Source organism: Dipodomys merriami, unplaced genomic scaffold (assembly GCF_024711535.1).
Source record: "Dipodomys merriami isolate MVZ:Mamm:240054 unplaced genomic scaffold, mDipMer1.0.p SCAF_69, whole genome shotgun sequence".
Classification (NCBI taxonomy): domain Eukaryota; kingdom Metazoa; phylum Chordata; class Mammalia; order Rodentia; family Heteromyidae; genus Dipodomys; species Dipodomys merriami.
In genome coordinates this window covers 3,907,335-3,918,009 of record NW_027206279.1, presented here as the reverse complement: position 1 = coordinate 3,918,009, position 10,675 = coordinate 3,907,335, and positions in this window count along the sequence as shown.

Below are 10,675 nucleotides of genomic sequence, written 5' to 3'. Positions count from 1 at the left end.
TAGCATTGAGCTTGTAGCAGTCGGCCAGCAAATACAACTTGCTGAGTAAATGAATGAATGAAGCTATTGTCAGGCCCCGAGCCTGACCAGAAACCTGTAATCACTTTCCCAGAAAAGGTGAGCTACCAGCAGAGCCTCCCTTCCCCTTTCACCCTAGGACAATGGAGAGGAGAGCGAGCATAGGAAGATCCTTCCACCAAGAAAAAGAAGAGTAAACACGGGTAACACCTGTGTGCTGAGCCCAGGCACGCCTGGCCTGCCCAGCCGCCTTGCCAACACGCTTACTCTGCCTGGCTGGCAGCCCGCCGGAGCCGGCCTCCCGGGCCGGGCAGCTATTGGAGTCATCTGTGGGCCCCTGGCTGGCTCCCCCGTGGCCAGGATTAATCACCCCAGGAGACTTGTTTACGTACTTGATTGATTTGGATGATTCTTGGTGCTTTCCGCAGGGGCAGGCCCTGCGCCTGGAGCTCAGAGAAGCCCGGGCAGACCTCTGCCAGCAACACAGATTCAGGTCTCTCCCATTCCACCTCAACCCCATCCCGTCTTACCAGGGCTTACAGTGTAGATGAGGTGGCTAAGGACATGGATGGAGAAGCCGTGCCTGGCATCCCCCCAGCCCTCCCTCCCCCCCCCGTTGGTGGGGCCGCCGTGGGGGGCAGGTCTCCCCATCTCTTCTCCGATGATCCCATCACCTCTGCCATCTGATATGTTGCTGTGCAGACTGGACGGCCAGAGGTCTGAGGCCTTCTGCTTTTGAGCGCCCGTAGTTGGCGCTGGCTTCTTTTGTCTCTTCTTTCTGCTCTCCTTGCACTTGCCTCCAGGACCCCCAGCAGTCCCTGCAGTTAGGGGAGACCAGGTGCCAGCCTGGGGCTCATGGACAGGTGCAAACCGCCTCCTGCATTCCGGCCCCCTTGGGACACATGTCCCCAGCCAGCAGCTCCGAGCTGGTGTTGAATATGGCAGAGCTGAAAAACACAGGAAGACCTTGGGATCCTTGCATGAAAACGTGGAGAGCAGTCTCCATCGCTCAGAAACTCCCGTCTGGAGTGTTGCGAGTGTGGGACAGCTGGTACTGCATGGTGCCTCCTTTCCGTCTCTGCATCTTGCTCGACTCTTAGGGTCTGCTAGTTGTAAGATTGCAAGCCCAGCAAGGCGGCTCTGTCTGTGTCCAGCTGTGTTCTTAGAAAGACACCCTGTAGATATGTCTGGAGCACACAGACGGATGGAAGAGTGTCTTCACAGAGCTTTGGCAAAGACTCGGCTGCCTTCCGCTTCACATGACGACAAAGCAATGTAAGCTCGCAGGGAAGGGCCTGTCCGTGGCTGCACATTTAGTCCAAGAGTTAGCAACTGGAGTTTCGCTCTGCTATCAGCCACCATCCTGTGCGTCCTTCAGTGGCAACTGCTATGGAGAGAGCAGGGCATTGTCCTGGCTTTGCCTCTAACCTGTTGATGGCCACTGGAGTGCGGGCCCGGGCATGCACAGAGCATGCGCCTTGCTGGGCTTTATAGAAAACACCTCGTAAACAAGGCAGCAGCCAGGATTGTCGCTGCCATGGGAGCTTAGGAGCCAGACAGGAAATCCTGCAGAAGTGACCCTGAGCAGGGTTGAGTAGGAAGGGTTGGTTAGGTCTGGATTAGGCTGCTCTGTGTGCCGACGCTGGGAGCCAGAGAGGTCCGCTGCTGTTCCCCCCCCCAGGAGAACGGGGTTCAGGTGGGGGAGGAGGAGGGGTGCGGACACAGCTTGAGAAAAACGGAAAGAGATTTTGGGAAGTTGGCACAAGTGGGCTGATGGATCAAAAAAACTCAGCTTGGGGCTGGGAAAGTGGCTCAGTGGTAGAGCGCTAGCCTTGAGCTGAAGAGCTGAGGGACAGCGCCCAGGCCCAGAGTTCAGGCCCCACGACCAACAAAAAACAAAACACTCAGCTTATATTTGACAGTATGTTGATTTTTAGTTGAAATATGATGAACATAAACACCGTGTTTTGAGACATTTATGCAGAATGTTTTTTCCCACACACACCTAGACCTCACGCAGCCCAACCCATGGGGCAGATGCTGAATTCCTCCCAGAGGCTTTCCCAAGCTCAGCTCTGTGTCAGAATGCCTGATAACCACAAGGCCAGGGGTGGGGACTATCACACATTTACTTCTGAGTTTTTAAGTTCATACCCTATGGGTCACTCTACCACTTGAGCCACAGCACCACTTCCGACTTTTTCTGCTTATGTGGTGCTGAGGAATGGAACCCAGGGCCTCATGCATGCAAGGCAAGCACTCTACCACTGAGCCACCTTCCCAGCCCTGTCTTTGTTTTTTAATTGACATAGACCCTGCATATTTTTTGTCATGTCACTGTCTTTTAAAAGCAGGAACATCTGTATAAAAGTTCCTGGCTGTTCCATTAACTCTCCTGGTGGCACAGACAGTGCTGGGTATGGAACTTGTGTTGCTGGGCAGGTCTAGTGGTGGAGCCAGGTTTGAGTGAATTGAAAACATCACCAACTTCTTCCAGAAAATACCATTGATTTAAGAATCCAAGGAGGAGAGGATAAATATGGTTTCTTCCCGCCCCCCCCAAAAGGTGCTTTGTGTTACCAGATTATTCTCCTGAGGGTACAGTGACTCGTTTTTAATAGGCAGGAGCTACATAAGGGAAGAAGAAAGATCTCCGGCCCATCCATGTTTGTTCAAAGTCACTTTGGCCAAGATCTGGTTGATGTTGCAGACTGGTGTTTCTGCAGCGTTGTGGGGTCACGCACGGCCTGTGACATGGCTCACGGTTCGCTCAGGGCAGGGGCACGGCTGTGCACCCCCAGGATAGCACAGTGAGCTGCTTGGGATTGTTGCTACCCGAGCAATCACACGTTGCTTTGGTTAGGAGACCCAATCCAGCTGAGCCCTGTGGGTGTGTGGGGCTGAGTTTGGGGCCCATGCTCTATCCCATGCCTAGAAAGACCAGACCGTCCCATAGTTTGCTCTGAGGATAGTGTTTCCAAAGATGATTTCCCAGATGTGCAGGACTTTCCTGGGAGGTTGAGGAGCGCAGAGAGAGCCGCAGGCTCCCCACCACCGTAGCTCTGTGCGCGTGTGCTGCGTGCCACCTGTCCAGAAGGTCAAAGGGCGTCTCACCTTGTTCTTTTGTAGATGAGGACGGTAAAAGAGGAGGAGGAGAGGCGGAAGGAAAGGGATCTTCGAAATCCTATTTTAAGGCAGTTTTGCCATGTTGCAAATTGCATAGAAAGCCAACACAGTTCACAGAAGGGGAAGCCCCTCCTCTCCAAGATGTGTCGTTGTCCGTTAAGCAAAGGGAGGCACTCAGGGAGGCAAAGCCACCTCTCCCACTCCTGTGCATCTCCGGGAGGTCTCCGCACGCATGCGCCGGGCAGCGGGGGGGGGGCCTCCTGCCACGGCCTCCCCCCCCCCCCCCGCCACCAGTCACACCCCGCATTCTGCAGTACAGGTTCAGCACACAGCGCGCAGGGACCTCTGTCTTGAGTCCCTGTTGGTCCCAGATGCTCTTTGAAGTGAATAGCAGTCAAAGTCCGCAGGTGAGCGAGGCACCTCCGCCGTTATGTTCCCTGCTTCTTGTTTTCAAAGGTAGATGGAAAAAACCCAAGCTGCAAGTTAGAGAAGTCCGGCCACAGCGCCCGAGGCTTTCCAGAAGCGGTGTGTGGCGTGCGGCATGTGCACTGGCTCACGCCGCCGAGTGGGTCTCTGAGGGCTAGGAGTGGATGGAAGGAGGGCATTCTCTGAGGGATTTCCTGAGAGTGGAAATGTGCTGTAATCTGAACTGCTGTGTGTGCTGTGGTGGGCATTCAGGTTGGAACAATGAGGAGCTCTGTGGGAACTTCATCTGACCCCAGCTCCATTTTCCACACCTCCCCTGTCCAGCGAGCCGTGCTGTGGAGCTGGAGATGAGCCGGGGTGCCAGGGGAAGGGGGAGACCAGCCCAGTGCCCGGAGAGGGGGGAGACCAGCCTGGTGAGGGGGAGAGGAGGGGAAGACCAGCCTGGTGTGGGGGGAGGGGGGAGACAGGACATAGCTGTTGGTAACCAGACGGCCTTTGCCCGATTTTAAGTCCTGCTTCCAAATGTGTAAAGGGTCCCTAGAATTCTCCTCCTTATCTCCATCAGCATAGGAGTATTTTCCTCCTCTTCACCATCACCATCGTCTCCATCTTAATCATCTCCACCTCCTTCCCTCCCTCCCTCCGCCCCTCCTTCTATCCCTTCCTCCCGCCTCCCCTCCCTCTCCCCTTCCTCCCTCCTTACTTCCCTCCTCCCTCCCTCCCTCTCCCTCCCCCTCGGTCCCTTCCTTCCTTCCTTCCTTCCTTCCTTCTTTCCTTTCCCCCTCCCTCCCTCCTCTCCTTTTTTCTTTCCTATATATTTTCCTAGCTCTTGGTCATCTTAGCTTCTGGGAGTTAACAAATAGTTACACTCCAAAATGATTCTTGATCTCCCCCTCACATCTTGTTCCCTCCAGAGAATCAAGTTCTATCTGAGAGTCATATCATAAAGTGCACACATGTCTTTTCCATCTTAAAAATCACATCACTTTTTTTTTTTTTTTTGGTCAGTTGTGGGGCTTGAACTCTGGGTCTGGGCGCTGTCCCTCAGCTCTTCAGCTCAAGTCTAGCGCTCTACCACTTGAGCCACAGTGCCACTTCCAGCTTTTTCTGCTTATGTGGTGTTGAGAAATCAAACCCAGGGCCTCAGGCATGCAAGGCAAGCGCTCTACCACTGAGCCACCTTCCCAGCCCCCAAAATCAGATAACTTTTTTGGCCTACTTTGCACGCAATAACACAAGTGCCAAAAATGTGCTTTACTGCATCAGATCCAGGCTTTGCCTCCCGGGTCTTGACCTTTTCTGTGTGTCGATCTCTCGTAGCAGAGGGACTTCCTGGGCTAGCGATGGAAACACCAGTGTTCACCACGGATGGGTGAGCTGAGTCTAACAGAGCCAAGAACTCAGTCGCTCAGACGTCTCAGGTGATGCTGACAAAGCTCTGGTCAGGCTCTGCTCACGCCTGCGCAGCTGGCTCGCCCTTCCTCCCTAGCAGTGGATGTGGAGGAGAGAGCGCGGTTAGAAATCCACCTGGGCACAGGCACACTTGGAGAGGGGTTTAATAAGTGCACTGTGAAGCAGATGAACATTTACTGAATAGTTTAACTGACGCTGACCTGATTCTTTGTCACGGGTCTTAGAAGGAATGAGGCCTTCTCTTTGGGGAAGATGGGAAGGAGGATGGGAAGAAGTCAGCCTGGGATGGACTAGAGGAACGACACTAAGGTTCCAGGAGAGAAGCAGTGGATGGACCTTCCAAAGGGAAAACCGACACTCCACATCCTCTCACGCACTGCTTACAAAAGCTTTTAAGCTTTTTGTCTTTAAGCTTATTGTCTTTGGGCTAGGAACAATGAACTTATAATAGGTAGGATTAACTACAGTAAGGTATTAAAGGCAGAAAGAGGAACAGCGGGGGGAAGGGAAGACTGGACATATTCATTCTTCAATACTTCTGCTTACGAGATTCAAAACACTTTCTTACATTGTTGTTTTCCCAGTGAAAAGGCTAAGAAATTCTTACGTGTGCTGTATTTACACACAGCACAGCGATGCACACACTCTAGTTCCTGCTACAAAGGCAGGCACCACAGAGCCGGGCCAAGAGAAGGCTGAAGAGGTCTGTGGATAGAGGTAGGGCTTGGAGCCCTCCACTAACACAGCACAAAGACCAGCAGTGGCTGCGTTGTGCTCTGTAGTCAAAATAGCACACCTTCCTGAATTTCTTGGTTGCAACCTCTTCCTTACCACTTGAGAAAGACCCTGAGACTGTACACAGGATCTTCCTTCCGCGTCTGCTTGGCATTTCTGTGACTACCTTCCTCCAGTCAGGGCACAGGCCGGAGGAGTCTTTCTGGTTTCTTCTAGAAGACTAAACAAGGGCACCGATGGGAACAGGTCCCAGTGAGCAAGGTGACCCCCAGCTGGTTTCGCGTGGCCCTGTGGCAGCGCCCGGAAGCCATCCAGGATGGGAGCGCTACGTCCCATGGGATTCACGAAGTATCTGGAATGAATGAGTCAGCACAGCGCCGGTTCTGGTGCTGGGGATCCTAACTTGTAGCCTAAACCAAAAATAAGCCGAGGAAACACATCACAACGATGGGAAAAATGCCTGGGAGAAAGTGTGAGCAATGCCCCATGTCCCCTGTCAGCTGGCGTCAGGGTGTGCGTGGGCTCTGGAGCCTGCCGGGCCGTGGTGTTCCGTTTCCGTGACGCGACCGTCGGCGGCCGGGTCGGGAGAGGCTGTCCAGCGACCAGGGGCTCTGCCTTGGTTGCATTTTGCCATCTGTCAAAGCCCAGGGCAGGGGGGTCGATGGCTTGAAGTGGGGGGTCCCGCCTGTCTGTGTTGGGTGATGGTCACAAAACACACGTTTGGGAGTGTTCTCTTTGAACTGCGTCTCAGCTGTGATTCTCTGTGCCCAAAGTGCCCCAGAAGGGCTTCCGATAAGACTGAGTGGGAGGGACCTGGTGGCCTTTGGCTTTCCATTCTTTCGACTTTAATTATCTCACTGTTAATGGCTATATTTTTGGGGGAATCTGAATGTTAAAATCCTTAGCTGTGGCCAGGCACTGGTAGCTCACCCCTGTAATCCTAGCTACCCAGGAGGCTGAGATCTGAGGATCGCAGTTCAAAGCCAGCCCAGGCAGGAAAGTCTGTGAGCCTCTTATCTCCAATAAACCACCAGAAAACTGGAAGTGGTGCTGTGGCTTAAGTGGCAGAGCGCTTGCCTTGAGCTGAAGAGCTGAGGGACAGCGCCCAGGCCCAGAGTTCAAGTCCCACAACCAAAAAAAAATAAAAATAAAAATAAAAAATCCCTAGCTGTGGCTCCCATCAATGTGTCTTAAATATCAGTTAAGTAAAGAACTGAAAATCAGAGACATGAGAATCACTGCACTTGGGAAAGATGACGAAGGCTTTGTGTTGGGGCAGAGGGCATAGAGATGAATTCACCGCAGTGCCACACCCACAGAGATCCACGTCACGGAAGCCGTGGCTGGACATGGAATCAACTGCATCTCAGAAGAGCACACTGCAGAAATGGAGCCAAAGGTGTGACAAAGAGGTTGAATTCTAAAAAATAGTCACCGGCCAGGCACCAGTGGCTCATGCCTGTCCTGTTCCTCAGGAGGCTGAGAGCTGAGGACTGAGGCTAGAAGACAGTCTAGACAGGAAGGTTCGTGAGATTCTTATTTCCAGTGAACTACCAAAAAGCCAGAAGCAGAACTCTGTGGTAGAGTTCCAGCCTTGAGTGAAAAACACCCAGGCCCTGAGTTCAGGCCCCAGTAGCAGCACGCACCTGCAAAGCAACAACAACAATAATAATGGCCTTATAGACACCCACCATGAGGAGGGTGTCCCAAGGTGACAGGACGGCATGAAGGCTGCTGCGACACACAGAAGAGCAGGAAGGCTGCTGACACACACAGCGCACCTCCGGGGCTGGGGCCTTCAGAGGTGGCGCTGGGAGGCCTGGACCATGGCGGGGTTTCTCTCCCTGCACTTAGAACTTTACACCTTGCATTCTGGGAAGCCGGTGATCGCAGTTCCCAAACTCACAGGAATTCTTTAATATTTCTATATACATTTTAGCAGGTCCGCTGGTAAGCTTTCATTGGATAACTAGGACATTTCTACATTCAATGTGTGGCCTTAAAATTTGTAATAGACACCAAATAAAGTACTAGCTCTGCCTTTTTAGAATGATCTAGCCAGCCCAATTATGCCAGAAAGGGTAAGGAGTAGAATGCAGATACATCTGTTGTCTTTTATCTTGTTTGTTATGCATCATATCCTTAATACACTCATTATCTAGGGAGAGGTAAAAGGAAGAGGAGGATGGAAGGAGATGTCTAGTAATCATCCGTGAAAGAGCCTGGAGCAGACCAGACACTCTAGATATGTACATACATACATACATATGTATATATATGTATATATATGCACACATTCTGTCTCTATATATGTATACCTGTGTATGTATTTATACCGAGCCTCTTCAATAACTCAGATATCCCATTTTATTTTATGATCAACTCTCTCTACTATTGTACACTGTATTGGCTTAAGAATCTTATGGCGCTTACACTATTAATAGTCTCTAGGCTTATTTTATTTCTTTGTACATTCCCAGCCAACTAGTAGAAAACACTTATGGGAAGGGATAATACCAGTAAATATATTCAGTGTTTCTCACATGACTAATAAGGGAATGTCCTATTTTGAGTAGTTTAGATTTTGAGTTTTGTCAAGCATTTTAGCCACAGATTTCCCTCCCATCTTCTCTTGGCTTCATGAAAGCCTTATTTGGCTTTAAAAAAAGAAGACTTCTTTGAGATACATGTCAAGTGCAGATTACAGGCTTGTGGACTTGCTAGCAAGCAAGTTTTTGTTGAACATGTAAAGTCAAGATTCTGTTTGTTTCCATTGCATTATTGTTTTTGGCTATTTAATATTCTGTCTCGTTCTCCATTCTCCGCCAACTTTCTGGATCTCTCAGAAGTATGTATCTGGGCAGGAAGCTTGGCATTCATTGCCTTAAGCAAATATCATAAAAGGTTGAGGCAATCTGTGTGGGTCAGAAGCCTGGTTCTGTGAAATCAAGTTTGAAAAGGTTAGATAATCCCTGGGGGAGGAGTGAATGGAAGGCTGAGTGGATTACATTCTAGAACCTGCCCAAGGAAGGGTCGTCTGCCTCTGGCGCAGTGCTCCGCCTGAAGGCTCCCTTGATTAGATGATCACGTGCCTGGGAATCTCTGCCTCCACTTGGAAACTAAAGGCCCTACTTATACTTCCCTTCGCGTTTTCAAAGAAATTTCATATTTATCTTTTTTTGAGCTAATTTAATGAAGTAAAATGAGCACCGGACCAAGAGCCAAGTGATCTGTGATCTTTTCCCTGGCCACGGGGCCAGGGCCGTGACTCGGGGCCCAGTCTTTGGTGGAGAATGTGCCGTGGGTCCCTGGACCTCTCTCAGCCTGCTGTCCTCCTCACTACATAAAGGGCTAAGATGAGCAGCTAGGGCCTTCTCCACAGCACGCCAGTGGCTCCCGCCTGCCATCCCAGCTGCTCACGAGGCCGAGATCTGAGGATCACGGTTTGAATCCATCCCAGGAAGTGAAGTTATCTCTAATTAACCACCGAAAAATCAGAATGGAGCTGTGGCTCAAGTGGTAAAGAACCAATTTTAAGAGGAATAAAAAAGGGATGGTACCCATCCTGAGTTCAAGCCCTAGTACTGGCATGAGTGTGTGCATGCACACATACACACACGCACACACATGCACACACATGCACAAGGAGAAAGAGAAGGAATAAGCCCAGGACTGTATTCTCAGAAGCTCTGATCCATGAGATATTAAAGAATTGGTCCCAGGATTCTGAAGCTGTAACAAGTGCCCAAGGGAATTTCCATTCAGATGAGCTGGCTGAACCATGGAGACGCCTGTCTCCAGTGTCCCTGAGCCAGAGCTGAGAGACATTGCTTGAGAATGCCCAGAGCTCCAGGGCTCCTGAGAGCAGTCCCCGAATGAATTCCATCCTCCTCAGTTTCAATCTGCATGTAAAACCCAAGTCCCCTGTCAAATTGAGACAGAGCACGGACAGAGGAGAGGAGCATTTGTCCTGACTTAGCTTGGCTGGCTTCCTAGCCTGGCACCCCGGGCTGAGGATTCCATTTCCAAGTCCCCAGGTGGTGGGATGCCCAGCTCCATGCCAGTGTAGCCATTCGTCGGCTGTTTGGGACAGTAGAAGGACTGTCACCCGAGAGAGAGAGCTGGACTCAGGGAGACCGATCCTGGCTTGCTCAGAGGCAGCAGAATCAAAGGAATTCATCACGAGACTAGAGTCAGAGTGGTGCTGAGGAGCAGATTGGTGAACTGGCTGCCTGCAGGTCTGTGTTCAGGGCCCGGCAGGGTCTCCACACAACCGTGGTGCAGTCACAAGGTCGGGTGATGGAACTGGTCCTGTCAGCACACTGCTTTGGAGACAGATGTTCTTAGCGTACACTTCATTGGTCCAAGAGATAAAGCCGCTAGGAATAACCAGAGTTGTCTATTTCAGGCACGAAGGCTGCTTTGAGGTGGTGGTTTCCATAGAAATGAAGGAGACCTTTTCTCCATGATTTTCAATAGTAATCTTTATCACGGCGTTGTCTGGCTCAGGGATAAGACACTTTTTGAACTCGGTGAGCTTCAAAATTGTCTCCATGATGTGTTCGGCTCTGCTTTTCACAGCCTCTTGAAAACATAAAATGTACCCTGGGGCTGTAGAATAGTAAATCCAGGTCATGGCCTGGATTCATTTTCCAGCTTTGTTGACTGACCTTCCTGAGGGTTGCGAGTGGAGTCACTTTGTGTTTGTGTGTCCTGTGCACTGAGGGATCCCAGGTGTCTGTTTCCTGCAGATAATGGCTCAGTCTCCTTCTTGCCAATTTACAGGAGGGCCTAACACCTTCTGTGCTGGTAGCAGTGTTGCGTTCTGCAGACAGGTCATACTCAAGCCTGAAACGGAAGAGCTGATTCATTAGTACACCAGTCTGTGTGTGTATGGAGCTTGAGTGCATCTTAGGAGTCTTAGATCCTTGTCACAGTGGTCAGTAGAAAGATGATT